Source organism: Suricata suricatta, chromosome 11 (genome assembly GCF_006229205.1).
Source record: "Suricata suricatta isolate VVHF042 chromosome 11, meerkat_22Aug2017_6uvM2_HiC, whole genome shotgun sequence".
In the NCBI taxonomy this organism is placed as follows: domain Eukaryota; kingdom Metazoa; phylum Chordata; class Mammalia; order Carnivora; family Herpestidae; genus Suricata; species Suricata suricatta.
In genome coordinates, this window is record NC_043710.1 from 44,869,233 (window position 1) to 44,897,173 (window position 27,941).

General features: G+C 44.2%; 1 protein-coding gene and 1 long non-coding RNA gene across 2 annotated transcripts in view; one reads left to right on the top strand and one right to left on the bottom strand.

Moving 5' to 3' along the window:
• Positions 1–27,941, bottom strand: part of PARVA (parvin alpha) — a 166,672-nt gene that overhangs the window by 108,337 nt on the left and 30,394 nt on the right. The gene's annotated exons all lie outside the window — the stretch shown is intronic.
• On the top strand, positions 2,097–27,557 carry LOC115271660. Its single transcript, XR_003900044.1, has 4 exons — positions 2,097–2,277; positions 11,941–12,028; positions 14,845–15,076; positions 27,457–27,557. It is a non-coding gene; the product is annotated as an uncharacterized LOC115271660 (long non-coding RNA).

Below are 27,941 nucleotides of genomic sequence, written 5' to 3' on the forward strand. Positions count from 1 at the left end.
AGTATTGCGGGCACAACGGGGCCCTCATTTCTAACCACCACCTCCTTTGTGTGTAACCACAGATCAGACACAAGCACTCAGGTTTCTGGAAAAAGGTTTTCAGAGGTCAGAGTAGAAAACAAGCTCCAACACAATGGCTATGCCAGGCTTCAAAAATAAAGTCTGCAACAAACAGTGCTAGAACTACTACTAACTCCCCCTTCAAGCAACATTCTGCAAAATCATGTTACGGACAGAAAAAGAAGACATAAAAGCCCAAAGGATGGCTGATTGGCAGAACGTACACAGGACAGAATGGGTTTCTTCGTTTGTCAAATCACTTTACATTCCACTGCCAGGATGAAGGCACTGTTTTCTGGTTTTGTTCTGTTCATCGGTCACACAGTCTGCAACATCCTTCCTTTCTCCCCCATCCACTTTGCAAGCTGGCCCCTCTGGATGCGTGCAGTACTGAGCTGAAGGAGTTAATGGTCACCAGGACAGTCCTTGGGAGACAAGGCTTCATTCATATCCCATGATCATAAATCTCTTTCAAGGCAAGTTTGAACCAGGACTCAATTCTACAACAGCCCCTAAAAGTCAGTATTCACTTTTGATTAGATAAAATGACATTCGCATCTATTTATACTCTCTTCATTTCTCAATGCATTTATCTCCACGAAATGCCAACTGGAAAACACTCCTGCCCTGAATATGCACATTACTTTTAAAAAGAATTACTGAATGAAGCTGAATAATTAAGAGGCCTCTTATTGCAATTCACTAATATAAATTCTTAAACATCTGTGAGCAATGTTTTTAGAGCAACAGGCAAGAAAGAAAACGAGGGGGAAAACCCCCACAATCTAATTATTCAATTTCAGTAGTGATTTTGCAACCCAAAGCCAAGCAGGAAAAATTTCATGTTAATGGAGAAACGATTTTATTATGATTGACTATTGATCACATTACAGCTTCTCTGAGGGGTCCTTTCCCTTACATCTCTTTTATGATTTTGGTTAAAGGACAGGAGACCCCAATTAAACTGTTCCCCTTATCTCTATGAGGGCCAGGACTATAGCTGGAACAGGGAACAGTGGGAATTCCCAACAACTATGGGATCCAGATGAGCAGTCAAGTATGGAACCCATAGAGGAAGAGGAGAAAGTCCCCATGGGCAAGTGAGGCAGGGTGACGGAGCACTGATGGCACAAAAAGAGTGACAAGAGTCAGGGAAGCTGGTAGAGGGTGAGATGAGGCACTGGGTGGCATGGCGAGTCTGGATACAGGCATGGCAGGGCCTAGTTGAGCAGAAATGCTTGGAAGGTCTAACTGGTGGAACTGGTTGGGAGGCTGGTGCAAGGGAGACCACCTAGGGTTTTAAATGACTTTGGGTGGGGGATAGATGAGGGGGACAACCTGGAAAAGCAGGGCTTTCGCCTCTGAGAAGGGGCCCTAGATTCTGAAGATGCTCACTGGATTCAAAGTTGTTGAGTTCTTCTCTATTAAAGACAAAAGGGGGTCCCACAGCCAAGAGGTGGGGTTCAGGCTTCTGGCTGGAATCTGGAGGTGGGGGCTGAGCACAAAGGATATTTTGTGGCCCCAACTCTGTGACTGGCTGGGTGATACTCAAAATACCTGACAATGGGCAGAATCCAAGCCCGGTCCCACTGTCAGACATGAGAGCAGGTCTGAAGGCACCTGCTCCGCCAGGGTGGGGCAGGGGTGCCCAGCAGGGCCTGGGGAAGGGCAAGGTAGCCTGCAGGGGGTGAGAGGGCACTGGCCCCACAAAAAGAAAAGGAAGAACCAAGCTGTTGTGAGTCAGCCAGGGGGAGGGGGGCAGTCAGGTTATCCCCACCTCCCACTTGGCAGCTTTTCCACATCTGTGTGAAAGGAATATTGCTTAAGAAAGGAAAATAAGGCCGAGGGTGGAGCCAGGGGGAACTTGTTTTTGTCCGATTTCTCAATAAGTTTGCTTTGCCGATAAAGGTTTGCACTTGTGATAGTAGGAGCTGTGTCTTTTTATTCTTGTGACGCAGTGGAGACATGGGAAGGTGGGGAACTTCTCCAACCTGTCAGGCAGGTTTGGGTCCCTTTCTGGAAGCAGGTCAGGAGGGAGCTTTTGAAGAACACCTGGCATGGGGGGGTGGGCGTACCCAGCTCAAGTGCTCGGATGATAAGTGTCCTCTGTCACAGACGCCCAGACCCTTCCTTCTTGTTTTTGTTTTGAAAGAAGGACACAATGGAAAGAAGTGTGAAAGGTGAAGCACAGTGACTCCCCTGAACGTCAGGATGAGGGTGAGTAATGGGGCTTTAGGCAAGATCCCTGTCCGCCTCCCTGGGGCCTGCATGGCGGTGGCCTCGGACTCAGGAAAGCAGGAGCCCTGTGTGAGTTCTGCCCGAGGCAGTACGGGCGCTGAGCCCTGTGTGACAGGCATGGGTAGATGAGAAAACGACTCCTCTCTCAAACAGCAGACAGACCCTCATCAGGAAGGAGGGCAACAGGTGTGCTGGGCCCAGCGCCTACCAGCTCCCCAGGATTAAACTGTTAGGAATTCATTGAGCCGGGTTGTTAAAAACAGCCATTATTAAAATGTAAAACATAAACTTATAATTAAATAAATTATGCTTATAAAACAGAGGTAATAAAGACTCAAATCAATCACTTATTTTCTCCACGCTCTTGAGATTCTCTGCATTGACGGTACGTATATGGTACAAATACTACATAACGGTGTGCTATTGTAGATCTCTCTCCAATTCTACCTTAAGGAGATCACAAAATGGGCCACAGTGGGAGGAAATCCTACTTTGGAAGTCAGCAAACATTACACGTCAGGGCTTGATTTCTTGTTCTTCTTTGTCTAGATGGAAGAAATGTCACTAATGCAGATTAAACTTAAAAGTGAGTCACATCCGTAGTCATTACTTTGTGAATAGTATTTTTTTTTTTAAGAGAGGAAAATAGTCTCCCGGTATTTGAAAGCTATTATCTGATTCGGCAAAGATGTTCATGTCACTGGTGAATGAGTAAGTTCTGACATACTTGTGCTGACGGGGAAAGAGGTTTTAGTTTAATGAATACGTACCAGGGTGAAAAACAGTTTAGCAGATCCCATTATCAGATTTAATAACAATGAACATATTGGGAAAGAGATTGGGATGAAATTCCACGAGTCAAATCATGGTTGAACTGCACCCACAAGTCAGCCGTGGATACAAGTGCTCAGAAAAAAAAAATCAACAAAAGTATTCTGTGATGATCAATTGACTTACGGAGTTTATAAGGAAGTATTGGACATTTTATTATTATTGTTGAGTTGTGTGCTACAGATCTGTTAGATCAGAAACATTTTGGTTTATATATGCACTCACACACACTTGTTTTTGCTGGAGAGCTGGTTGTTAAATATTTACTAGCACCCGAATGAAGGAGGACGTTTGTAAACTCATGCTTTGGGGAGTGGTTTATTCTCCCCATTCCCACTGCCAAAGGGTTAAAGGCTGAGCGCTTTTCCCAAAGTCTGAACCTGATCCCACTCTGGATTAATACATGTCACACTCTCCCTACCAACCCACATAATGTACTCCTCCCCTCCCCCTGCCCAATGCCTGAAGCTCCTTCTGTTTTTATTTACTTGGCGCTTTGCAAATGCTACCTCACCTCTGCACTGGCTTTTCAATTTACACCATTTTTTATTTATGCCCCGTCTCATTTTAGGACAAAGGTCAGTCTCAGAGGCTTTATCCCCATGCCTTTTAAAGGCACCTGCAGAGTATAGGTGCTCAGAAGTGGATTCATTCAGTTGGTCAACAGGTCAACAAACGTCCATGGACTCTGACCTCTGCACTAGACATCTGTCAAGCCAGAGAGATTCGGGGAACTCATTCATGCGTTCTCATTCGGAGAACAGTTCAGAGAACCGAGTTGTGTGAACAACTGTCCTCAAGAATCTCACAGCCTCGTAATGATGACAGAGATGGTTCTGTGATGATGGCCAGGGTTGGCTAAGGACCAAATATGTGCCAGACACCAGGTCGAGGATTTTGTATATAAGGTCTGGACATACCAGGACTTGTGAACATGTGGTTGACTTTCTAAGGATGTTAACTCGAGACTGTACCTTGGTCACAGCAGTTCTTGGGACACTGCTCAGTCCTGTCTCAGGAAGACCAAATGCACGTACAAGTCCATGAATGAATGCCTGGCCTGGTAGTGACATCCAATTATCCACCTCCCTGCCATTTCTTCTCTTCTTCCTCCTGCTAACCTTACCATCCCTCCTTCCTTTCATATGAGGGACTCCCTATGGAAAAGGGAAGTACAGTGACCTGAACCTGATCTGAGAGGACTGCTTCCTGAAGATTTGTCATCTGAAAGGCATAATGTACAAGGATTCGGAGTCTACCTGAGATTTCTCTCCTCGCCTTCCACTCCAGCTCTGTGCATTCCCCAGTGCCCTCACAGAAAGGTTTAGAAGGACCCCTCACTCTCTAAGGGAGGTCATGTAGGCTGGTGGGGAACCCTGTCCGAGGTCTTCCACAGCGGGACGACCACTCCCAAGATGAGGGAGCACTGAAGCAGACGGCCATCAGGTGGGAATGGCAGCCACACCTGGGAGCTCCTCTACCCTCTCCTGCTCTCCCACGGTGTGAGCTCCGGGACACACACCTGGACCGGACACAGTCCTGTTCACTGCCAACCAGCGTCAGGTTCCCTCCCATCTCTGCTGATGACCTACTGGTCATGTACGTCTCACTGCTGTCATTCACCTTTCTCAAGAGAATAAAAGTTAATAATATGGCGGCTATATTTGAGGTTTTTACCCCACAACTTTACAACCTCAGTTCACCCACAGATGCTTCACTTGAACTTTATTCAGCCTGCTAGGTAATCCACATAAGAGAAGGTTCTAGGTAATCCTTATGCCTTAAGGCTTCAAAACGTGCTTTCTGAAAATGTGTCTGTTGGGGTAGAAAACATTTCTAGGGGTGCCTGTGTGGCTCAGTCAGTTAAGCATCTAATTTCAGCTTAGGTCATGATCTCACGGTTTGTGGGTTCGAGTCCTACATCAGGCTCTGTGCTGACAGCTCAGGTTCTGTGTCTCCCTCTCTCTCTCTGTCTGTCCTCTCCTCATACTCTGCCTCTCAAAAATAAACAAACATTAAAAAATAAAAAAAAAAAGAAAGAAAGAAAACATTTCTAAAGCAGATTAAACCCTTCCCTGCTCACTTCAATAGAAAAGGCTGAACATCACGTAACCTTTGCCCCCGGTACTACAAGGCCATCTGTACTGCTGGTAATTGTTGATTTGGGCTAAAATAACCACATATTCATGGTGGTAGTTTTACTTTTCTATTTCATGGAAGGGTTTGAACAGGGTCATGAGGACTGGTCAGACTCCAAGGGGCAGAGAGAGGAGGGGAGGGGAGGCAAAGAGTAGGCACCACAGACAGCAGATTTCAGATCTGATTTCATGACACTAAATTGTGGACAAACCGCATTATCTCCTTACTCACTAATTCAGTTATCTGTTTCAGCTTGATTAGCTAATTTAGCAAGGAGTTATAAACAATATTCTATTCAAACGACATATTTCTTTTGTAATAACTGTATTTCCTTTCTCACTTCTTTTATTTCTTTCCACTTGTAGCAATTAAAGAAAAACAAACTTGTTCTATTAGTCCGATTTGCATTTCATTTCTGACCCTCTTTTTATTTCCTTTTCATGCTGTGCGTTCGCTGATTACTTTGTTTCTCTTCTAAATTCCTTAAAGTGAGACTTCAAAGACTTTAAAAATGTCTAAATAAATCATAGTTATTTATTCCCATGTATCTTGTTTCCCTTTCTCTTTCTTGGCCCCACCCCAGAATATCGGTTTCTGTCCAATGACATACCCCCTGGTGTAAGCTACGACCTTTCACCTGCACTGCTCCAAGACACCCCGAATTATCTGGCTCCTCCTATGCTGCCCAACTGCCCAAGCTACACAGTGGCCAACTGACATTGTGGCAAAGCGGTCACAGCTTGAGCTCTGGAGGCTCAAGATGACCTGGTTATATACTGGCCCCTTTACAAATATACCATGTGACACCAGGCTAGTTGCTGAAGATCTCTGGGCCTTGGTTTCCTCAACTGAAAATGAACATATCAAAAGAACCTGCATCAGATGAATATTCTCTGTATTGAACAATATACATACATTGCTTGGAGCCACACAAGGCACGTATGTTGGCTTAGAAAAATCTCTTAAAATATACATCAGATTTCTTAGAACTGGCTTAAAATCCAAATGCCATATCCAGCACCATAAGGGCCCTTGGATCTGGACCTGCCCCAACCCATGTCAGTTCCCCAACCCTTTATTTACCATGTTCCACTCACATACCAGCCTTTTGTTGTTTTTCAAATCCACAAAGCTCTTTCAGACCTCAGGGCCTTTGTACATGCTGTTCCCTGTGCCTGGCTTCTTCATTCACATGAATGTAATGTAACCCATCCTTCAGCTCTCACCTTAAATGTCACTTCCTAATCTGATGGAGGCCTGCCCAGCCACCCAGGCTACCTTCATCTATATCCTTCTCTTTCCTCCGTAGCACTTAGCACAATTTGTCACAACATCTTTATTTGGTGGTTTTACTCTGTAATACCATTCTCTGCTACTGGACCGTGGGCACCCATGAAGCCAAAGACCATGTTTATTTCATTCAACCCTGTGACTCCACATGTGGCACATAGGCAGGCATAAGTCATCAGTTCCCTGTTGAGTGAGTGGGAACAAGTGGCTGAATTAAATCAGGAAGAGGAATATGATCCTTTATGGACATTATTTTGCCTTTTTCTCCAAATAGGTTATACTAGTTTACTAAAGCTACTAAAACCTGCCCACGGCCACAGATTTTGCTGGTTTGCAGGATAACAGAGTAACAGTTGCTAATTTATCAATACACTTATTCAGTAAGTATCTCTGAATGTCTGCCACATACTATATATTGACCTGTGTGTGCTAAACAAAAGAAATAAGAGACCTGAAATCCTCCTCACTTCCTACCCCTACAGGGATATTAGACATAGGAGAGGTACATAAGAACACAGAAGATAAGCAGATAATATGACAAAGCTGTAAATAGCTCTTTGCCAAAAAGAATGACACACTCAAGAAATACACGAAGATGAGAGCAGAGAGAAATCACTCAGAAAATCACAAAGACAGGAACTTTGGGTGGGTCCTTGGGGTGAGTCAGAGGTGAAGAGGAAAAGGGCATTCTCTGCAAGAGAAACTTGTTAGGATGAGGGAATGAGGTCAACGTAGTGGGGTTGGGGGGGGGTGTGAGAGAGCAGGCCTGGTGGCTCAAGTTGGGGAGTCCAACAGGGGGAAACTGGAGGGTGGGAGAGGCTGAAGAATCCAGGGAAGAAGGAACACAAAAGTCCTCTTTCTTTTTAAACTTGGCCAATACCATGTTCATCTTGTCATAGAGCATTCTGCCCCGTGTTCCACAGGAGAGGTTTACGTTCAGTGGTGCTTATTGGACTAATTATGTGGAATAAAAAACTCATAAAGTTGTCTTCTCCATACATACATTTCTAAGAGAAGCCTCTAAAGGGTTCTCCAGACATCATCTCCAAATTTTCAAATACCAGTTACGTAAAAGGTTTCTAAATACAGACAAGATTGTATATCGTAGAAGTCATATTAGGGAGTAAATGAGATCTTGATCTAAAACACCTGAGGACGACATTGAGCAATAGAGACAGGACTACCTTATACAAGAATGTAGTTTAATAAATCTTAAATAATTCCCTATAGACCAAGGGGAAATTTGTCAAAAATAAACAACCATGAGCTACTTTACAAAGCCTGAACTAGCATTAGATGGGGAAATTGTTAGGACAGTTCATATAAAAAATCAATTTTTAAATCTAAGAATTAGTTTGGTGGATGCTGAGAAGACCATCATTAACATTCAACGCTAATTATTTATAAAAAGTCTTTAAAATAGGAGGAGACATATACCTTAAGATAAAAAAAAGATCACAGAATTCCATTTGAGTTTCAGTATTATTTTTCAGGTGGAAATCCTAGATTAGTGCTGTCCCTTAACACTTTCTGCCATGATGGAATATTTGTTTCTGTGCTGTCCAGTATAGTAGTAACTAGTCACGTGTGTCTACTGAGCACTCAGATGTGGTTAATGTGACTGGGGAAGTAAATTTTTTAACATTAACTTTTATTTACATTTAAATGGCCATGAGCAGCCAGTAGCTGCAAAAGAGGCAGCACTCCTATTGGAGGTAATATTAGAAAATACTGCAAGACAAGGTGGAGAAGAATTGGAGAATATAGGAAAGGCAGGATTAGAAATATCACTTTTTTTGCAAGTGATACAACAGACCAAATAGAAAATGCAAGATCAACCAAATGCATACCACTGACGGAAAGTTAGAAAAGACAAGGAAGAGTGGTGGTAGGCCCAATATTGGATAAAATGAAATGCTTGGGATTTATGTATCTAGGTAGATATACAGTGAAGTAAAAATGATAAAATCATAATAGAAAAAATAAAAGAATACCTAAATAAGCAAAGTTACATCTACTGTTTCTCACTTAGAAAATTTAGAGTATTATCTGTGACATTAGTCCATAAAAAAACAGATTAATGTATGAACAATTGAATTCCTGCTAGAATGTTCTAGAATGTAATAAATCACCAGCAAAATTAATAAGGAAAAATAAATACATAATAATACCAAAGAAGATTGGAGGAGGTATAATAATCAAATTTGACAATATATTATAAAGTGATCTTCATCAAGGCTGAATTTTGCTGGATTAAAGCCAGGACAGACACTAATCAAATAGTGATTCCAGAAATGGATTTAAGCACTGACAAGTCCTTGGGATACAGCAAACAGAACAAAGAATCACAGTAATGGATGAAGGAATCACTATTTAATAAATGCTGGTGGAACAATCTGGCATCATCAATATGAAGAAAAGCAGATTATACTCACAACTTACCAAATATGATAATACTTTCCAAATTGGTCAATGAATCAATTAAACACAAAGAGCACTAAAAAAAATGTGCACTTTATGTCAGCTGTAGCTGAGGGATAAATTCATGCCTACCGAAAAACAGAAGCATGTCCTAAGACTGGAGGAAGGTGAACTGAAATATTTTAAAGTCTCCTTAATAAAAAGTAACCACACAAATACAAAGGGGACAAAAGGAAGCTCTAAGGTATGATACATGGGTAAGTATTTGAGATCCAAAATAGGAATGAAGTCTTACATTGTGATATAAACATACACTGTCATCAGTGATGAGACCACCCTTGACAAAGAGCTAACAGGGTAGAGGAAAAAGAGGGAGAGAGAAGGAATGTTAATAAGCGGTAGCCCCATGCCAGCCACGTTATATACATGCATTGTGCACCCTGGGAACCACACCTGGTAGACCAACACCTGGGCAGGTGTTCCATCTCACAGCTAAAGAAATAGGAATCAAAATAACTGTGTATCTATTTAAGAACAATACAAGAGACAACTATAAAACAATATCGGCAGGGCTGTCGGGAACATGGTAGGGCGCTGTAAATTACTCCGGGGTGTCTGGAGGCTGTCTGACAGTATAGAACAAGAGCCATAAACATTCCGATCCTTAATTCCTCTTGGGGACGACATCTCAAGGATGTAGAGAAGAGGAAAAGTGAGACAAAAAAGAAAGAAAAGCAATGAATGTGAACGCAGTTTCTAATGGCAGATGAAAAAGAACCAAAATCAAATGGGTTTAAATGTCCAACCATAGGGGAAAAGGTTAAGTAAATCGGGTATAGCAATTCACTGGGATTCTATGAAGTAACTGAACACTGTAAGTGAGAGAGGTAAATATGGAACAATTTTAAGTTAAAAAAAAAAATAAGCATAAGAATCCTAAATGGGAAAGCACTGCAAAACATTTCCAATGAGCCGCAGAAGATGACAATTTGACAGCCGTGAGTCAGAGCCCTTCCCTGGCTGGAAGGCCTCCAGAGGAGGGAGAAGTCAGGGTAAAGCGGCAGCGTCTGTCTTGCCCAGGCACCTGGTAAGGCTCCAAATTCTATCAGTAGGTAATGAACCACTCCATCAAGAATGCTCCGGCCTGACCTGTTCCAGTATTTCTAGAGCTTAGTTTAGCTCCAAAAGAACATAACCAGAAAAAGTTAACGATTCATCCCAATATTTCTAGAATGTATCCTTTTGTGGTTTTTCTGATTATCTTGTGGATAAAGGAAGAGAGTGTCCTAACGCAATTCCAGTTAAGTATTTAAGTCATTGTTTCCTATTGAAATACATAAATGAGTAAAAGCACTGCGATTAGGGCACACTGAGAGTTTGATGTATCAAGGTCCTTGTAATCATCACGAGCCTGTCCGCAAAGAATGGCCTCCGCAGTTAGGCTTCACCAGGTGGGCACCAAGACATGCCCTGGGGGGGATCCTAAGACCACGTGAAGTCCATTTCCACAAATCTACTATGCAATTACCGCAAGGAGACTTTAAAAGACAGATAAAAGAAAAAAAAATCTGTTGTTGGATCTGGTATTTAGACTTGCAGAGAAAGAATCTGATATATGTATCTGAAGTCCCCACCCCACACACTCTCTCTATGAAAGTTCATTCATTCTCATAGCATAATACCCCACCCCCACCCCGAATTCCAGTCCCATGGCTTTGCCTAGATATTCTAATAGGATATAATGCAAACCCTTGTATTGAGGGCTAAGCCATTGTAATGTAACGCTCCTATGCTTGCATGTCCTCATCTCTGTCACTCTTTGTAGCTGGGTCCAATCCACAGTTGTCCTTCTTGCCAATCCACTTCCTTGCTAGTCCCGTGTCAAGCCATCCATAGTGGCAAACACCTGCGTCCATCAAGCTACAGTACGAATTCAGGATGGTACCATTTCTCAGAGCTGCTACAGATTGAAAAATACTAAAAGTCTTCAACAGGTTGATAGGAATAAACAGTTGACAGCTGCTCAGGTGACCACAGAACGAAGCAGGAATTTAAGATCTTTGGCAGCCAGTTCCTTCCATCCTTGCTGGGAGTCAGCACAGACCTGGCCCTGAATGAACACTGGTTATACCGCTTACTGAGCTGTGTGACCGTGAGCAAAATGCTTCACGGGTCTCAGCTTTTTCCACTATCAACTGGGAATAATGATGGGTCTTGCCCCATCTGATTGGTCAGAAGACTGAATGAATTAAGACCTATAAAGTGCTTAGGACAATGCCTGGCACATACAATGCCCTCCATAAACATTAGCTATTACTAGCACCCTCATCATGTATTACAAATGAGTGTTTGGGCTCTGAATCTGAGCCCACAGATCAAACATTAAGTTAAGTAAAAAGGATGGGTAAGGAGAAGCACAGGTGGAGAAAAATATCTGGAGGAGACAGAGTCGCTGTAGTGGTGCCACATCTCCAAAGCCTCTCCTGCTGCCTTAGGTTCTGAGCACCTTCCATGTTCCTTCTTCCTTAAGGTCCAGTTGCCATATGGTGATTGCTCAGCTCACAGACTGACTTTTCTGCTTTATCAGAGTGCTTGTCAATGGGCATCTTTAAAGTAAACCCCTGTTACTTGAGATCATATGTGTGTGTGAGAGAGAGAGAGAGAATCCTATGAAAAGTGGGGGAGAGAGAGAGAGCAGAGAAGCAGTGCTCACCAGAAGCAGGGCTTGAGCTCACCCCAAGCAGGGCACGTTTTGCCCAAAGCAGGGCTAGTGTTCACCCAAAGCAGGGCACGAGCTCACCTGACGTGGGACTCAAACTCATGAACCATGAGATCATGACCTGAGCAAAAGTCAGATGCTTAAAAGATGAAGCCACCTAGGCATCCCACTTGAGATCATTTGACTAAAACTCTCTGCCTCTCTGAAACTAAGATCAGCTTGCTATGGCCTTTGTTTTCTAGATGAAGATGGAAAGGACAGCACCGGAAATATCAGCAATACTACTGTAAAACTGTTGTACGGCGGCAGGTGGCGGCTACACTTATCCTGGTGAGCAGAGTCACGTACAGAACTGTCGATTCGCTATGTTGTATGTCTGAAACTAACATGACATTGGATGTTAACTACATTTCAAAAAAGAGAGGATATTAAAAAGGAAAAAGAAAAAGAGAGGTGAGGAACCACTAAAGCAGAGGAAATTCAAGGCAAAGCCTAGTGGCCCCAGGGCTTTTGCCTCCCAGCAACTGCCTTTGCATCTGAACTTCCTCCCCGGGCTGGGGGCTTGGGGAATGGTCTTCAAGTAATGCTGCTGCTTTAATGTGCAGGCCTCTACGTTGGGCTTGCCCCGCCTTTCAGGGGTGGGTAGCAGCAAACATGGCCAGGGTTCTTCCTGCCACAGTGAATTTCTCTTCATTTTTAAAATAAGTAACAGAAACCAGAGGGCGTACATGGGCTCCAGATATTTCTATGCATGCTCTTCAGGGCTCCCATTCCTCCTGATCCCTTGCCTGCTCTGGCTGTGCCAGATTTCGCTGTTACTGGAACCCTTACGGGGAAGGCTGAAAGGGACTAAGAATTTAGCTCTGCAGTCATTTCCTTGGGTCTCTAAAAAGCCCTCCCTCTCTATTAATTAGCAGCCTCAGCAGCCTCAGCAGCCTCCGGTCCTGCTTTTTCTCCTTCACAGTTGCACCATCCAGTTTAACCCAGCCAGTAAGAACCGCCCCCTTTTCCCCAGCCAGGAGAATTTGTCAACTTCTCTGCTCAAATTTCATGCAGTAATTCCTTTCCAAATGTGTCCCCCCTCCCCCTTAGATCCTCAAAGCCCCGTCATTTTCCCATCTTCTCCTAATTTTTTATTCTTATGTGGACTTTTTGGCTCCCAGCCCTTTAGGACCCTTTCTTTTTTCTGCCTCAAATAGTGTCTGGTAATAGAGTATTCTGAGGCTCTTTCTCTTGATTTTGGGCTGAGATCCAATCTCAAATTGCCTTCCCTTATTATACTTTATCTTGTTTATTAAGTCTCTCTGGACTGCTCAACACCGTGCAGAGTGGTGGCTTCGGTCTTCATGTTTTACTTTCCACAAAAACTGGGTAGAATTTGCTTCTTCCAGCTTTCTTCAACTACAGATCACCCCCAAAAACCTCTTGGTTGGGTAGGACCCCAAAAGCATCAGTAACAGAAGTAAAAATAGATAAATTGGACCATGTCAAAATTTAAAGCTTCTGTGCATCAGAGGACACACTCAACAGCGTGAAAAGGCAACCCACAGAACCGGAGAAAATATCTGCAAACTGTTCATCGGATAAGGGGTCAGGATCCAGACCATTTAAAGAGCTAGGGCAATTCAATAACAGTAACAAAAAACCCAACCTGATTAAAAAATGGGCAAAAGCCTTGAATAGACATTTCTCCAGAGAAAGTACACAAATAGCCAATAAGCACATGAAAAGGCACTGAAGTCACTAATCATTAGGGAAATGCAAAACCAAACCACAAGGAGATACCACCTCACACTACCATCGAAAAATCAGAAAACAGGTGTTGATAAGGATATGGAGAAACGGGAAGACTTGTGCACCACTGGTGGGAAAGTAAAATGTTGTAGCAGCTCAGGAACGCAGTGTGGCAGTTCCTCAAAAAAAAAAAAAAATTGTCCTATGATCCAGCAATCTTACTTCTGGGTTTATGCCCAAAAGAATTGAAAACAGGGACTCAAACAAATACACCTTTTTTCATAACAGCATTATTCACAATAGTCAAAAGGCAGAAGCAAGCCTTTATCTGTTCAGTGGCAGATAAGTAGAGACACAAGATGTGGTGTATACATACAATGGAATATTATTCACCCTTTAAAAAGAAGTTCTGACACCTGCTACAGCATGGAAAAACCTGGGGGATGTTATGTGATGTGAAATAAGTCTGTCACAAAAAAAGACAAAGACCGGTCCCTAGAGTAGTCAAATTCACAGGGACAGAAAAGAGAATGGTGGTTTCCAGGGCCTGGGGGCAGCAGGTTTAATGCCAACTTGTTGTTTAATGGGTGTCGAGTTTCAGTTTTGCAAGACGAAAAGGGCTGTGGGGATGGACTGCACAACAGTGTGAATGTACTTGACACAGCCGAACTGTACAATTAAACATGGTTAAGATGGTAAAGTTTTACGCTATGTGTGTTTGACCACGACTAAAACACACACACACACACACACACACACACACACACACACACACACACAGAACGCCTTGGTCACAGCCTGGTTACTTCACTAATTCATTTACTAACTTGGGCAAGTTATTCAATCTCCCCATGGTTTAATTTCCTTATCTGTCAATGGGATTTGTTAGTATCTACCTCATAGGCCATTGTGAGGATTAAGTAAATTACTCCACCTGAGTGTTTATAAGAGTGCTGGGCACAAAGCATTCTTCAATAAATGTCAGTTATCACAGCAGTAATAATTACTATGATTACACTGTGTGAGGCAGTACTGGAAGCATTCTCCTGTCTCGGCACTTAGTGTCCGACAACCCTACCTCCACCTCCAATAAAAGTTGAAATTCTACAGATGAGGCAAGAGAGGCTCAGAGAGCTTCAGTGATCCGCCTGGGTCACAAAGCCAGTGGGTGGCAGGATACAAGATTAAACTAGGTTCCAATGAAGTACTTACTGTTGACTTACAGAGAAAAGCAATCATCACATTGGCTCCATATCAAGTCAGAACTGGAGCTCCTGTCCCCACCATGAACCAGGGGTGGGGGAGGCTGTGGTGGGGATGGTGGGGAGGCTCGGCTCCACTCCAGGCTGACAACCCACCCGCTAAAGAATCCCAACTGTCTTCGCCCTCCTCCCACGCCCATCCCACCCCAGGGAGAGGACCAGCTGGACCTGACAAAGAGAACACAAGACACAAGTGGGAAGCCAGTGCCGGAGGTCACCACAGCCCCCAACACACGAAGAACAAGATCCACAGGGGAGACCTCGGAGGCCTGGTGCGGTCGGGGTTCGCTGGGACCACCTCACCAAGCCCACGCGGAGGGAAGAGAACCCATGCCACCCAGCCAGAGACTGGGAGCAGCTGTCATGGAGAACAAAGGCCCAGGTAGGCGGCAGCCCGGCAGGCAGGCGCTCCCACTTTGGACTCTCACTGCGTCCAGGCCGATTTCCTCAGGGAATTTTTGCAAATGGGGCAGGAATTCAGTTCCCGAGGAGTTTCCTCAGGGCCAGGAGGAGTGTGCCAGCAAGAACTTTACAACGGCTTGCACTTTGGTGGGGTTTTTTTTTCCTCCTTTCTCCTTTTTTTTTCTTCTCCTCCCTACTTCAACTTTAAGTCTTTGAAAACACCCCTGCTGGTCTTGAGTGGCCTATAGTCTCTCTTCTCACCAGAACCTGGTAGTGGTGGGGTCCTGAATCCACAGGATAGACGTACCGCCTGGCCGGGGGTGCCCGCCACCCCCAAGCTGGAAGGGTATCTGCTGGCTCCAGCCCTTGGAGGAGACTCAGGTCAAGCTATAAGTAAGAAGGAGGGCTTGGCACCAGGAGGCCCTTAAAGCAAAAAAAAAGGTCCAGAAACAAGATTTTGACATTTGGGGAAGTTTTTTTCCCCTCCCAATTTCTGTAAACACAAACTTAACTTGGGCCCTTCTCTGGAAAAAAAAAACTTATTAAACAAATCCTCTCTCAGAGTGAAAAATCCTCCTCTCCTTCCAATTGTTTTTTATATTAGGTTAGTAATACATATTCAATGTAGGAAATAAATTAGAAAACACAGGCAAAAAATAAAACTCGCTTCAAACCCTACCTTTGAGATTTAATCACTGTTAGTATTTTAGGTATATATTCCCACACTGTTCAATGCAAGTATATATATATATATTACTCTACTATATAATATATATAGTAGTATACTATATGCTACACCATATGATTGGTGTCCAATCATACATGATGTCCAATGATTTCTTAAGAATAAACTCATAAAAGTGGAATTGCTGAATCAAAATATTTTTGTAATATGCATAAATCTCCCTAATCGGTCTATTCCACTGATATACAAGTTTCCTTAAAGTGACAGACATTTGCACTGTGCTTATAATCTGAACCAGCCCTTGGTTTTCTCAAAATGCAGTTCTCCGTTATAAATAGTTCCAAAATAGAACTCCTTAAACTCCTTGTCTATGAGCTCAGAAATGACTCAGTGGCATTTAAAATATACACAATTTTATTTGACTTTAGTAATCAGCTAAACAGAGATCCACATGACAGATGCACCAGGATACTTGCCACGCAAAGTAGATTCCTCCTTCCCTTCCTCCCTTTCTCCTTCCTCCTTCCCTTCCTCCCTTTCTCTCTTCCCTCCTTCCCTTCCTCCCTTTCTCTCTTCCCTCCTTCCCTTCCTCCCTTTCTCTCTTCCCTCCTTCCTTCCATCTATTCTTCTTCCTCTCCCTTCCAGATCACATCTCCTCTTTCTTTTCCATGCCCTCCCTTCTCTGTCCCCTTTTCTGTCCCAGAGGCAGTGGGGACCCTTCCTCTAAACAGACAGTGCTGACGCTGGGTGAAGGTCCCGACTGTGCCGAGAGCTGTGTAAGCTGTCTGTGAAATCTTCAGTTTTTGGTATTCATTATTTAAGTTCTGTGGAAATGAGTTAGCTTTGAAGTCTACTGACTCATCCTCCTCTTTAACTTCTTATTTCCTGTAAGTGATCCATTAGTTTTTGGCAAGGTTCATGTCACACAGCATTCCCACCAGAGGGGCTGTTCCGCAACCCCGGACAATTTTAGGAGGGCCTTTTGCAGGGGGACTGGAAGCAAGATGGGGATGTGGAGACTCCGTTCTCTTAAAAGTTGCTTCCACCAGCCCTAATGCTGCCTTGAATTAATAATATGAAACATATGTTCCATCTGCCTGCTTAAGGGTGACAGAGCCATTTATGTTCATAATGGCCAAATTTATTCTACAGATGAAAATTTTTCTAAAGCTAGTTACACGGGCTACTCAATCAGTTTCACCAAGGGAGAAAATTCCCCCTCAATCATTCCAGTTTAGACCTCTTTGCCAAGGCAGCCAGTTCACCGTGGCATTAAGATGCTGAAAGGGGAAACAAATAGAAGATTATAAACAGTTCTTAGTTCGCAAACTCTCTGCCCCTAATAAGGCATGCATAGATTAGTGCCAACAGCTGAGTGGGAGAGGCCACGAGCCTTTTCACAAAGGTCCAGGAAGCTATACAGGACTCTCGTGGATTCTAGAGAACAAACAAGTCAATTATGAAGCCTCTTCTTTAAGAAAAAATAAATTAGGGGTGCCTGGGTGGCTCAGTCGATTAAGCGTCCAACTTCAGCTCAGGTCATGATCTCACAGTTCGTGGGTTCAAGCCCCGTGTCAGGCTCTGTGCTGAAGTTAGCTTAGAGCCTGGAGCCTGCTTAGATTCTGAATCTCCCTCTCTCTGACCCTCCCCTGCTCATGCTGTCTCGCTCTGTCTCTCAAAAATAAATAAAACATTTTTAAAAATTTTTAAAATTAAATTGGGGTAAAAAAGTACTATTATTGGCAAAATGCTAGATTTCTCTCGCTTTTTTGCCCTCTGGCTGATAGCAGCAGAAAGATATCCCTTTGATATCAGAGCAAATAAAAGTATGAATTATCGACTGCTCATGTGAATGCTGAATTTTACTGCTGCCATATTTCAAAATGAAATTATTCTAACATCTATGCCTCAAATGAAGATCTGTGGTAATATATACTGCAGTCCAGAAAATGTCTTAGGTTCAGATGATGTAAAGGCTGATTCCTCTTGGGAGTAAACACTGGGAGTTGTTTCTCATCGGCCAAAACTCTCCTCAACCCTCCAAATAAATTTAAGCACTGATGACATCAGGGAGCGCTGCCAGGTTTGCACAGCACATCTGGGGGGTGGGGGGGGGCATTGCCACTTAACAGTCAAAGTGGTTGGTAAGTTTTAAAGGCAGGATTGTCCAAATACGGCTTTCTCCTATGACTTACAAAATAAAGGCTTACCAGAAAGCCTAGCCTCCAGCACACAAAACTTTCCTCTTCCCACTCTGCCATATTGGAAACCTGCTTTCCAGTTTCCCATTCCATCTTTGCTCCCGTGGGCCCTGCAGTGGCTGTTCTGCTGGGAGTATTCAGAGATTTCCAGGGCTCCAAAGCGGGCCTGCAGATGTGCAAGCCAGTAATTCATCTGTCAGAAGTAAACTCTCCCCTAGGCGGCGAGGGCCTCAGCACTGCCCTACTGGCCTCGGCACTCCACTCCATCAAGGGGGTGGCCCTGGGGTAGGAGAGGCGGGTGAAATGCAAGAAGTGAGGCCTGCCGGTGTCTAGGCAGGTTCCTGGGTCCAGGCTCTGAAAAGAACTTGAATCTGTAGTATTTGTTCCTCTGAGGCAAGGGGAAGGTGTCTTCTCCTCCCAACACCTCCATGTAGCAAAGCCGGAGGCCCAGTGAAAAGGACCCCCTCAATACCCCTGGGGGCGGCCACCCCCCACCACCTCTCCACCCCCGACATGGGATCACCGGGCAAACAACATGAGGAATCCAACTCCATTTCTAAAAATTCCTCTCACTTCCTATGACAACAAGATCAAATGTTTGGAAGGACCCTCCTGAATAGATTTTCACTTTCCAAGCACAAACTAGGGAATGAACGAACAAATGAAAAAACAAACAAAAGAGAAAATAAAGGAAATTCTCTGCAGCCACAAGACTCGATCGGCTTTCTCGCCCGGCTGCCAAGTCATCAGGGCAGGACGCACACGGAAAGGTCACCACGCAACAAAACCATCTCCAAACGCTGATCCACACTCTCTTTTCATCTAGCAATTTCTCAAGGTCTACACTTTAATTGCGGTGTGTTAGAATCTTAAATTCCCCCAGAGGCCCTAAAGTACAAAAAGAATATAAAACACGATTTAAGACTAACTTGAAGTAAAAAAAAAAAAAAAAAAAAAAATTTCACATGTAAACTGCTGAGACCCCTCAGAGTCTGCATGAAACACAGCGAACTAAGTCTGGGGACTCTCTGGCCAGGGAAGCTGGCTGCTGTAAAATGTAAATAATTCTTCACTGGCATCTCTGGCTTTTCGGTTGTAATTTTAAAACTGGAGTATAATGATCTCTTATTTACTAGAGTCACAAACACTGCCAAAGGGAAAATAAACCACTACATTTGGGACGAAGTTGCTGACAAAGGTTTGACAAAGGAAAATCATGACAAGCCCCATGGGCGAGGGGAATTGGACTTGCCCGGGGGGAGGGGTGTGCCAGGCAGGGCCGCTGTGTCCCCTGCACACTCCTAGAACCCGGTCAAGGGCACTGTGTGCACCTGAGCTTGGGAGCCGCAGTGGCTTCTAGAGGGACAGAAGCTACCGTGTGGGACAGAGGCCCAAATGGTTTCCACACATCCTCCTTGTGACATGGCTTTCTGCAGAAACTGCTTTGCTCTCCGGTTACAAATTCTCCTTTGTTTAAGAAAGCCGTCCATGGACGATTAATGTCTTTCAGCTGGGGGCTCAAGTGTTCTCCAAGTTTGGTTCTGGGCTTTACCATTTCGCATTCTTGTGCTCAGAAATGATGGGACAGGGAGCCACCAGTGCCAGCTTCTGAGAGCCTCCTGATGGGCACCCTGATGGGCGCAATTGTAACAGAGGAGGGGTGGCAGGAGGATCCCATGCAGCTAGGTCAAGACCCTTAGAAGGAGGTGTCTGCCTCTTAAAACTTACAAGTTTTACATGGATGGGAAGAACACATATGGTTAAGAGGTCTACTCTTCCCAAAGCAATGTGCCCATTTAATGCAATCCCCATCAGAATATCAACAGCATTTTCACAGAACTAGAGCAAACAATCCTAAAATGTGTCCAGAACCAAAAAGACTTCGGATAGCCAAAGCAATCTTGTAAATGCAAAGCAAAGCTGAAGGCATCATAATTCTGGACCTCAAGTTATATTATGAAGCTTCTTCAACAGCAGAATGAAGCTTCTTTCAACAGCAGAAAGAATATGCAACGGGAAAAAGTCTCTTCAATAAATAGTGTTGAGAAAACTGCCCAGCAACATGCAATTGAATGAAACTGGACCACTTTCTTACTTCATACACAAAAATAAATTCAAAATGGATTAAAAACCTAAATAGACCTGAAACCATAAAAATCCTAGACGAGAGCACAGGCAGTAATTACTCTGACATCAGCTAGAGCAACTTTTTTCTAGATATATCTCTGGCGGCAACATCATTTGATGGGACTACATCAAAACAGAAAGCTTCTGCACGGTGAAAAGAAACAATTGACAAAACTAAAAGGCAACCTCCTGAACGGGAGAAGATATTTGCAAATGTCATATCTGATAAAGCGTTAGTATCCAAAATATATAAAGAACTAATACAACTCAACACTTACAAAACAAATAATGCAATTAAAAAATGGGCAGAAATCATGAACAGGCATTTCTCCAAAGAAGACATACAGATGGCCAACAGACACATGAAACATGCTCATAATCACCTATCTCCAGGGAAATGCAAATCAAAACTACAATGAGCTATCACCTCACATCTGTCAGAAAGGCTAAAACCAACAAGGTACAACAGGTGTTGGCGAGGATGGAGAAAAACAGGAACCCTCATGCACTGTTGGTGGGAATGCAAACTGGTATAGCTACTCTGGAAAATGGTATGGAAGTTCTTTGAAAAATTAAAAATAGAACTACCCTATGATGTAGTAATTGCACTACCAGGAAGTTACTTAAAGAGTACAAAAACACTAATCCAAAGGCATACATGCACCTTCATGTTTATTCTTTTGTGTGTGTGCCACAATGTTTAGAGTAGCATTATTTATAACAACCAGGATATGGAAGTAACCCAAGTATCTACTGACTGATGAATGGATAAAGATGTGGTATTTCTATACAATGGACTATCATTCAGTCGTAAAAAAGAATGAGATCTTGCCATGTGCAAGATGGATGGAGCTAGAGAGTATTATACTAAGTGAAATAAGAGAAAGATGAATGCGGGATTTAATAAACAAAACAAGCAAAGGGGGAAAGAAAAGAGAGTGGAAAACCAAGAAACAGACTCTTAACTATAGAGAGCAAACTGATGGTCATCAGAGGGGCGGTGGGGGGACTAGAAGTGACACAGTGATGGAGATTAAGGTGGGCAACTGCTATGATAAGCACCTGGTGATTAAAATAGAAACTTACATAAATCTTTTGAATATAAACATTATGAAATTCTAACAGCATCCCCCTATACTCTCATTTGTCTATTATGAATGTTAGGAAGTTCATGGTCCCAGAACAGTAAGACATCATTCTTTTTTTATCATTATTATTATTAATGATGGGTTTACTTGTAATCTAATGTCTACATATTTCAGTCTCACGTTATTATCCCTTCCCTTCTTCTCATCATTTTATGATTAGCCAATATTTTAGATCCTTTTGGGGTGGGTTTAGAAAATTGATAAGGGGTCAGATCTTGAAGTCTTGGCAAATCACTTAATGGGCCTGACCCTCAGTTTCCTCATCTGTAAAATGGAGCTAATTACCTCTGTAGCAGAATGGGCGGGGCCTATGATGCTCTAATTCCCCTTGGACACCTCAAGGCAAATGCCTAGGGTGCATGGTGCAGACATCTCCATCTCACTGTTGGCAAGGGGTAGGTGCCTAATTGAGACCTATTGTTATTATTACTACTGTTAAAAATATCAGCCCCAAGAACAAAATAATAGAGCAATTTCTAATTCAACCTTCATTTTCTCAAATTAACTCCGCTATTTCTTTTCCCTCCTTGTAGAATTTAAAAAAAAAAAGAAAAAAAGCCTGGAAATTTTGGCTCCAATTTCTCAGTGATAATCTTGGCTTTTAGGATTAAGCCAAGATTATCTCCGAAGCAGGGAGAACTATCAACGCTGAAGGGAAGTAGAAACTGGGAAATCTGAATGAAGTGCAGGTCTGCTCGTGGCTTTAACAAGATCATTTGCTTCTGCAAACATTATTTCTTAGCTATCAGTATCTTTTGTCCCAATTTCTGCAGGCAGAGACCTCTGGGAGAAAGAGCTCGACCCGGGCCCACACATGTTTTCAGAACAGGCTGGTACATCCTGTCCTTGATACAGAGCCTGGCACATCAGTAGCAAAACAGACCTCTCTTTTGACACACTTTCTTTGAGGATTCTGTCGGACCCAAGGCTTGCTGCAGAAGTCACCACCCAGAGCCTCCGACTCCGGCAGGGCTTTTGAACTGCTTCCTGGAGCCCCCTGGTGGCCCTTTCCGTGTTCACACCGCATTCTCACACCTCTCTGGGGCAGGGACAAAGCAGCTTTCCACCCAAGGGCTTTTTCCTGGCATCTATCATTCACTGGGGTACTCCACATTTTTAGGACAGATGCAACATGATCTACATTAACGCTAGTACTGACATGGCACCTCTCTCCCAGGTCAGTCATTGGTTAAGCATCTCTTGAGCACCTACTGTGTGCCTCACAATGGGCATAAGGAAAGAGGACTGTGGTTTAGTTGCTGCTCTCAAGAAGCTTCCAATCTGGAGGAAGAGGTAGGGATGTGACCCAAGAAGGACAATGTACAAAGGGATATGCTGGGGCACCGGGTGGCTCCGCTGGCTAAGCGTCCGGCTCCTGCTTTCAGCTCAGGTCCTGATCTCACAGGTCCTGGGGTCAAGTCCCATGTCAGGCTCTGTGCTGACAGCATGGAGCCAAATTGGGATTCTCTCGCTCTCAAAACAAACAAACAAACAAACAAACAAACTTTAAAAAGAGATGTGCCAACTCTCGTAAAATCCCTGAGTACAGTGCCTGTCTTCTTAGGGAAAGTAGGACAGGCACCAGGGAGGAGTAAGAGTTTAATTGAATCTTAGAGTCTTTTCTCAGAGACCAGGAATTAGCCAGGCAGAGAAAGGAGGGAAGGCATTCCAGGTAGAAAAATCAACATGCCCCAAAGCCCAGACCTCTCCAGAGGATGTGGAAAAACTGGGGTGCTCACAGCAGGACCAAGAGACTTGGGAAGTGGGCGAAGAGGACAGAGGACTTGGGAAGCCACACCTAGGAGCATGGACTTCATCTTCCCTACTGTGATCTTTCCAAACTGCCTGAGGCTTCCCACAGACATTTGATCCTAATTTCATGGATGCTGAGGCCAACAGAAAGCTCTAGTAGCCATCCATGACCCATGTTAACGATGTCTGTGCTCAACTCATCTGACCAGGAGAAAAACAACAGACAAATTCCAATAGAGGGGCGTCCTGGAGAATATGTACAAAACACCAGGTTAGAAACTGACGCGGTCATCAAAAACAAGGGAAGTCTGAGAACTCAGCGAGAGGAGCCTAAGGAGATGGGACCATTAAATGTAATACACTATCCTGGACAGAATCCTGGAACAGAAGTTGGGTATTGTTACATAACAACTTTCTTAAAAATCTGAAAAAGTACAAATCTTAGTTAATGGTTATGTATGGATACTGGTTCACTATTTACAGCATATGTGCCCCCTACCGTCAGATGCTGACCCTGGGGGAAAGTATGTGCAGGGCATATGGGAACTCTGTACTATCCTCACAATTTTTCTGTAAATCTGAAACGATGCCAAACAATGAAATTTATTTTTTAAAAATTTCTGGGGCACCTGGATGGCTCAGTTGGTTAAGCGACCGACTTCAGCTCAGGTCATGATCTCATGGTTCATGGGTTTAAGCCCTGGGTTGGGCTCTGTGCTGACTTCTCAGAGACTGGAGCTGCTTCAGATTCTCTGTGTCTCCCTCTCTCCCTCCCCTCCCCTGCTTGCTCTCTTTCTCACAAAAATAAATATTAAAAAAAATTTTTTTTTTAATTTCTGCGTTCATCCAAACAGCTAAACTATTGTCCCCAATGAGCTTTATGATAATCAAGCGGTACAAGTGCAAACTTAGAAAATCAACTTATATGCTAGGAACAACAGTACTTATGCCTGGCCAAGCACTCTGCTAAGTACTTTATATACTTTGTGACATATGATTTTCTGCATCATGAGCTAGGTACTATCAGCACCCCCATTTTGCAGATGAGGCAAATGAGGCACAGGGTGGTCAGACAACTTGCCTGCTATCAAGTAAGTGACAGAGCCTGGATTTGAACCTAGTCTGTCTGATGCCAGGGTGCAGACACTTGATGACTCTAGGTTTTACTGTCGACTTTCATTTTTCTATAATGATATTTCATTGAAAAAGAAGATTCTATAGTGATTTCACTGTTATTGTTCTTAAACATTGGAAACCACAGCCATAGATGGGGGAGGAGGAGGAGGGACTAGGTCAGAGTTAGGTTTTGGAGCAAACGTTCTGGCAGCCGCAGTGTGAAGGTTGGACTGGTGCAGGCAACCGGGCCTCTGTTGCTGAGATTTTTCTAACACTGCCTCCAAAAGCAGGAGGAGAACCAACTGGGGAAAATGAACTTCCTTAAAAGGATAAAGCAAAAGGCCCTCTCGCAGGAACCCTTTGTATCCAGCCCCAGCCAATCAAACCACGGGCACTGCTAGGCCCCTAAACGTGTGTCTGGCCTGGGGCTCCCTGTCTGGCACCTCCGAAGACAGGACCTGATGGCTAGTAAGGGAAAATAAGCATAGCCTGAGCAGTGGAGCAGGCTAGCCCAGAGCCCATGCCAGCAGAGCAGGCCCAGGTCTCAGAGCAAATACTTCCTGGTAGGCTGGGGTGCTTCACCGAGGAGGCAGGTGGCCCGCGGGCTGGGCCCTGAAGGCTGGGGAAAGGCAGCTGGACTTTAAGCAGGGGCCCAAAACCAGCACAAGGCATTCCCACCCCTCCTTGCAATGTGTGTTCCTAGGTTCCCGAGCCAGAGGGTCCTGGGCCTGAGAGCCCAGGCTCTTACCTTGAGCTCCATAGCATCTCTTGTCTTCCCAGATCAGTGAAAAGCAGAACTCATTTCACCACTGTACCTGAAGGTTACAACCCACCTAGAGGCACATATGGAATTTGGTACCCCCTAGAGGTTACGGAAAACACCAGCAAGCTTCTGAGCTGATCAACTCCCCAAAAGCACAGATGTCAGTCAATCAATGGACAGTGAACACAAGAGGTTTAAAAATTCATGGGTCATAGGTCATACGGGAGTGTACTAATCTAGAATTGAGAGTATGCAATGCAAAAATCCTTGTATCCATTTCCTATTGCCGCTGTAACAAATTACCGCATATTTAGTGGCTAAAAACACAGACTTCTTATCTCACAAGTCTGGTGGTCAGAAGTCAAAATGAGTCCCACTGGATTAAAATCAAGATGGTGGCAGAGGGAGCATTCCCTTCTGGAGGCTTTCAAGGAGAATCCATTTCCTCGCCTCTTCCAGCTTGCAGAGGACTCCAGCATTTCTTGGTTCTGGGTCCCTATGCCATCTTCCAAGCCAATGATGCTGTGTCTCTCTGACCTTCCTCTGACTCTCTTCTGCATCCCTCTTTCACTTGCAAGGCCCCATGGGATTATACTGGACCCACCTGGAGAATCTAGGATGCTCTCCCTATTTTAAGGTCAGCGGATTAGCAATCTTAATTCCATCTGCGACCTCCATTCTCCATTGCCATGTGAACTAACATATTTACAGGTTCTGGAGATCAGGACATGGACATTCTGGGGACACCATTATTCAGCCTATCACACACTTCATCTTTTAAGGTCAAGCCAACCTGAAAATAATAATGACTACTTATCGAGCACCTGCTATGTACCAGGCATACCTCTAGGCACCTTACATACATTATCTCATTTAATTATAATTTATGTTCAATGAGGCAGGCTCTGTTAATAAACCAGAGGAGTTTGCTCACCTGTTAAAATCCTCTAATGGCTTCCCATATGTCTTTGGTAAAACGCACAACCTTCTGATGGCCCTGTGAGGCCCTGAGGAAATCCAGTCTGGGCCCAACTCCCAGCCCCATCTCTCACCAGCCTCCCCTCGACCTCCATGCTTTAGCCATTGTGGGCCACCTTCTAGTTCCTTGAATTTCAGTAGCTGTACCTACTGACCCCTCCTTCTGGAACATTTGCTTCCAAGATCTTCACATAGCTGGCCCTCTCTCATTGTTCAGATCTCTACCCTACTCAGGACTATAGTCTCAGCTCCTAAAACAAGGCTTGCCACATATCAAGCACTCAATACATACTCATTAAGTGAACACATCTGAACTACATAAAGGAGGAAACGAAGTGATAATGCTCAAGTTCGCAGAGCTAATCAGTTAGGATTCCAACACAGGACATATTCTATACCCTAGCTTCTCAAGGAAGCACCCTCCAAGCTTCTCAACTGAAACCCAAGGTTTAGCAGGGAGGTGCAGGGGTGGAAATACAGGGTCCAGCTCTCCAGCACTCCTCCGCTCAGCGTAACAGTGACACAGGCCTGCTGACCAGTCTGCCGTGCCCCAATGAATCAGTGAGCCTGAGGACGGTCTGTGTGTTTGGCCAGGAAGGCAATGAGACATGGAGGGACATGGTCACTGCAAACCAGAAATTCCTAATCAAGTCAAGGAACCCAATCCAAGACATGAGACAATCAGATGTACCAGGAGGCATATGATCCAGGGTTCACTGCTATGACAGGAAGGGCTGCAGGGCCAGACACAGGACAGCACCAGGGAGGCCACCGTAGCTGGGTTTAACTAGCAAGGGCCAGGTGGGTGGGGTTGACTGGAATGTGCAAGCAAAGGCACAGACCCAGCATTGGCTGGCCATGCATGGAAGAGAATCAGCAGAAGGTGCACATTAGGAAGCAGAGGAAAAAAAGTCAAGTTAAAGTCAGACTCCGGTGGTTTTAAAAGCTGGACTGAGGAATTTATACTGTATCTTTAGAAGGATGGGGAGGCGTGGTAAGTTCTTGAGCACAAGAGAGATCTGTGTTTTAGGAAGACTTACTTTAGCAGTGGATGGTAGCATGGACTGGACAGCAGGAAGACCTGTTCTCTACTAGCTGGTGCAGGTGCTAGAAAGTTTCCAACCACCAAACACCCCAACACTGCAAAGCCTTCTGCTGGAGCTCCGCCCCTTTAGATAAGCACTGCCCCCATGCTAAGGGTCTTCAAGTGGGCTAAGAGATGCATACCCTGAGTGAGGATGATGCAGGCAGAAGCGAGCCTTTCCAGCCCATGGGCACATCATGCTGGGACCATGTGGGCAGCTGGGAATACCTGGGACGGCGTGAAAGCAGCCAAGGGAGGGGTAAGCCTGCGAATTGTGACCTATGTATACCTGCAGCCAGAGCAACCTCCGCCTCTCCCAACCCCTAAGTGGATATTTACAGTTTTCTGATTTTAGAAAACAGCTTGAAAAGTGGGCTGGAAATAATTTTTGATTCACCAAGCACGTTCTAAGCGGAGTACTGAAAACTATCCCTTTAGATCCCCTTAGAAGGGACAAACTGTGTCATGAACCGAGAATAACAACCTATATTCCTCCCTTTCCCTAGGGTCAGGTACTGAGTGACAATGGCGGACACACCATGTGTCCTGAAGACATCCAACACAGAACTGAGGCTTCAGGAGTAAGCTTTTAAAAAGACAAAAGATGATTCCCACCTCCAAAGGAGCTGATCCTTCCAAAGTCTAATCTCATCAGCTATACACATTTTAAACACCAGAATTTTTGGTTCACTTTGCTGTCATTTGGGGGGAGTTTAAACGGATGTCATCATGTTTTTCTCTGGGTGATAGCAATAGCAGCCCTGAGTGCCATTATTTTAATGCATGACAGGGAAGGCCATTGCATCATGGGCTCCAGAGACTGAAATCCCAACCCAGCTCATCACACTGGAGAACTCTTTTAAAAAAAATTCCTTACGGGAGCCTCTAAAGAGCCAAATATGGGGCATCTGCAATGAGCTAGTCAAGCCAGCAATAATTGGGAGAGAATGGTAACAATGGCACCAATATTGGAAGACTTCTGTCTCTTCTC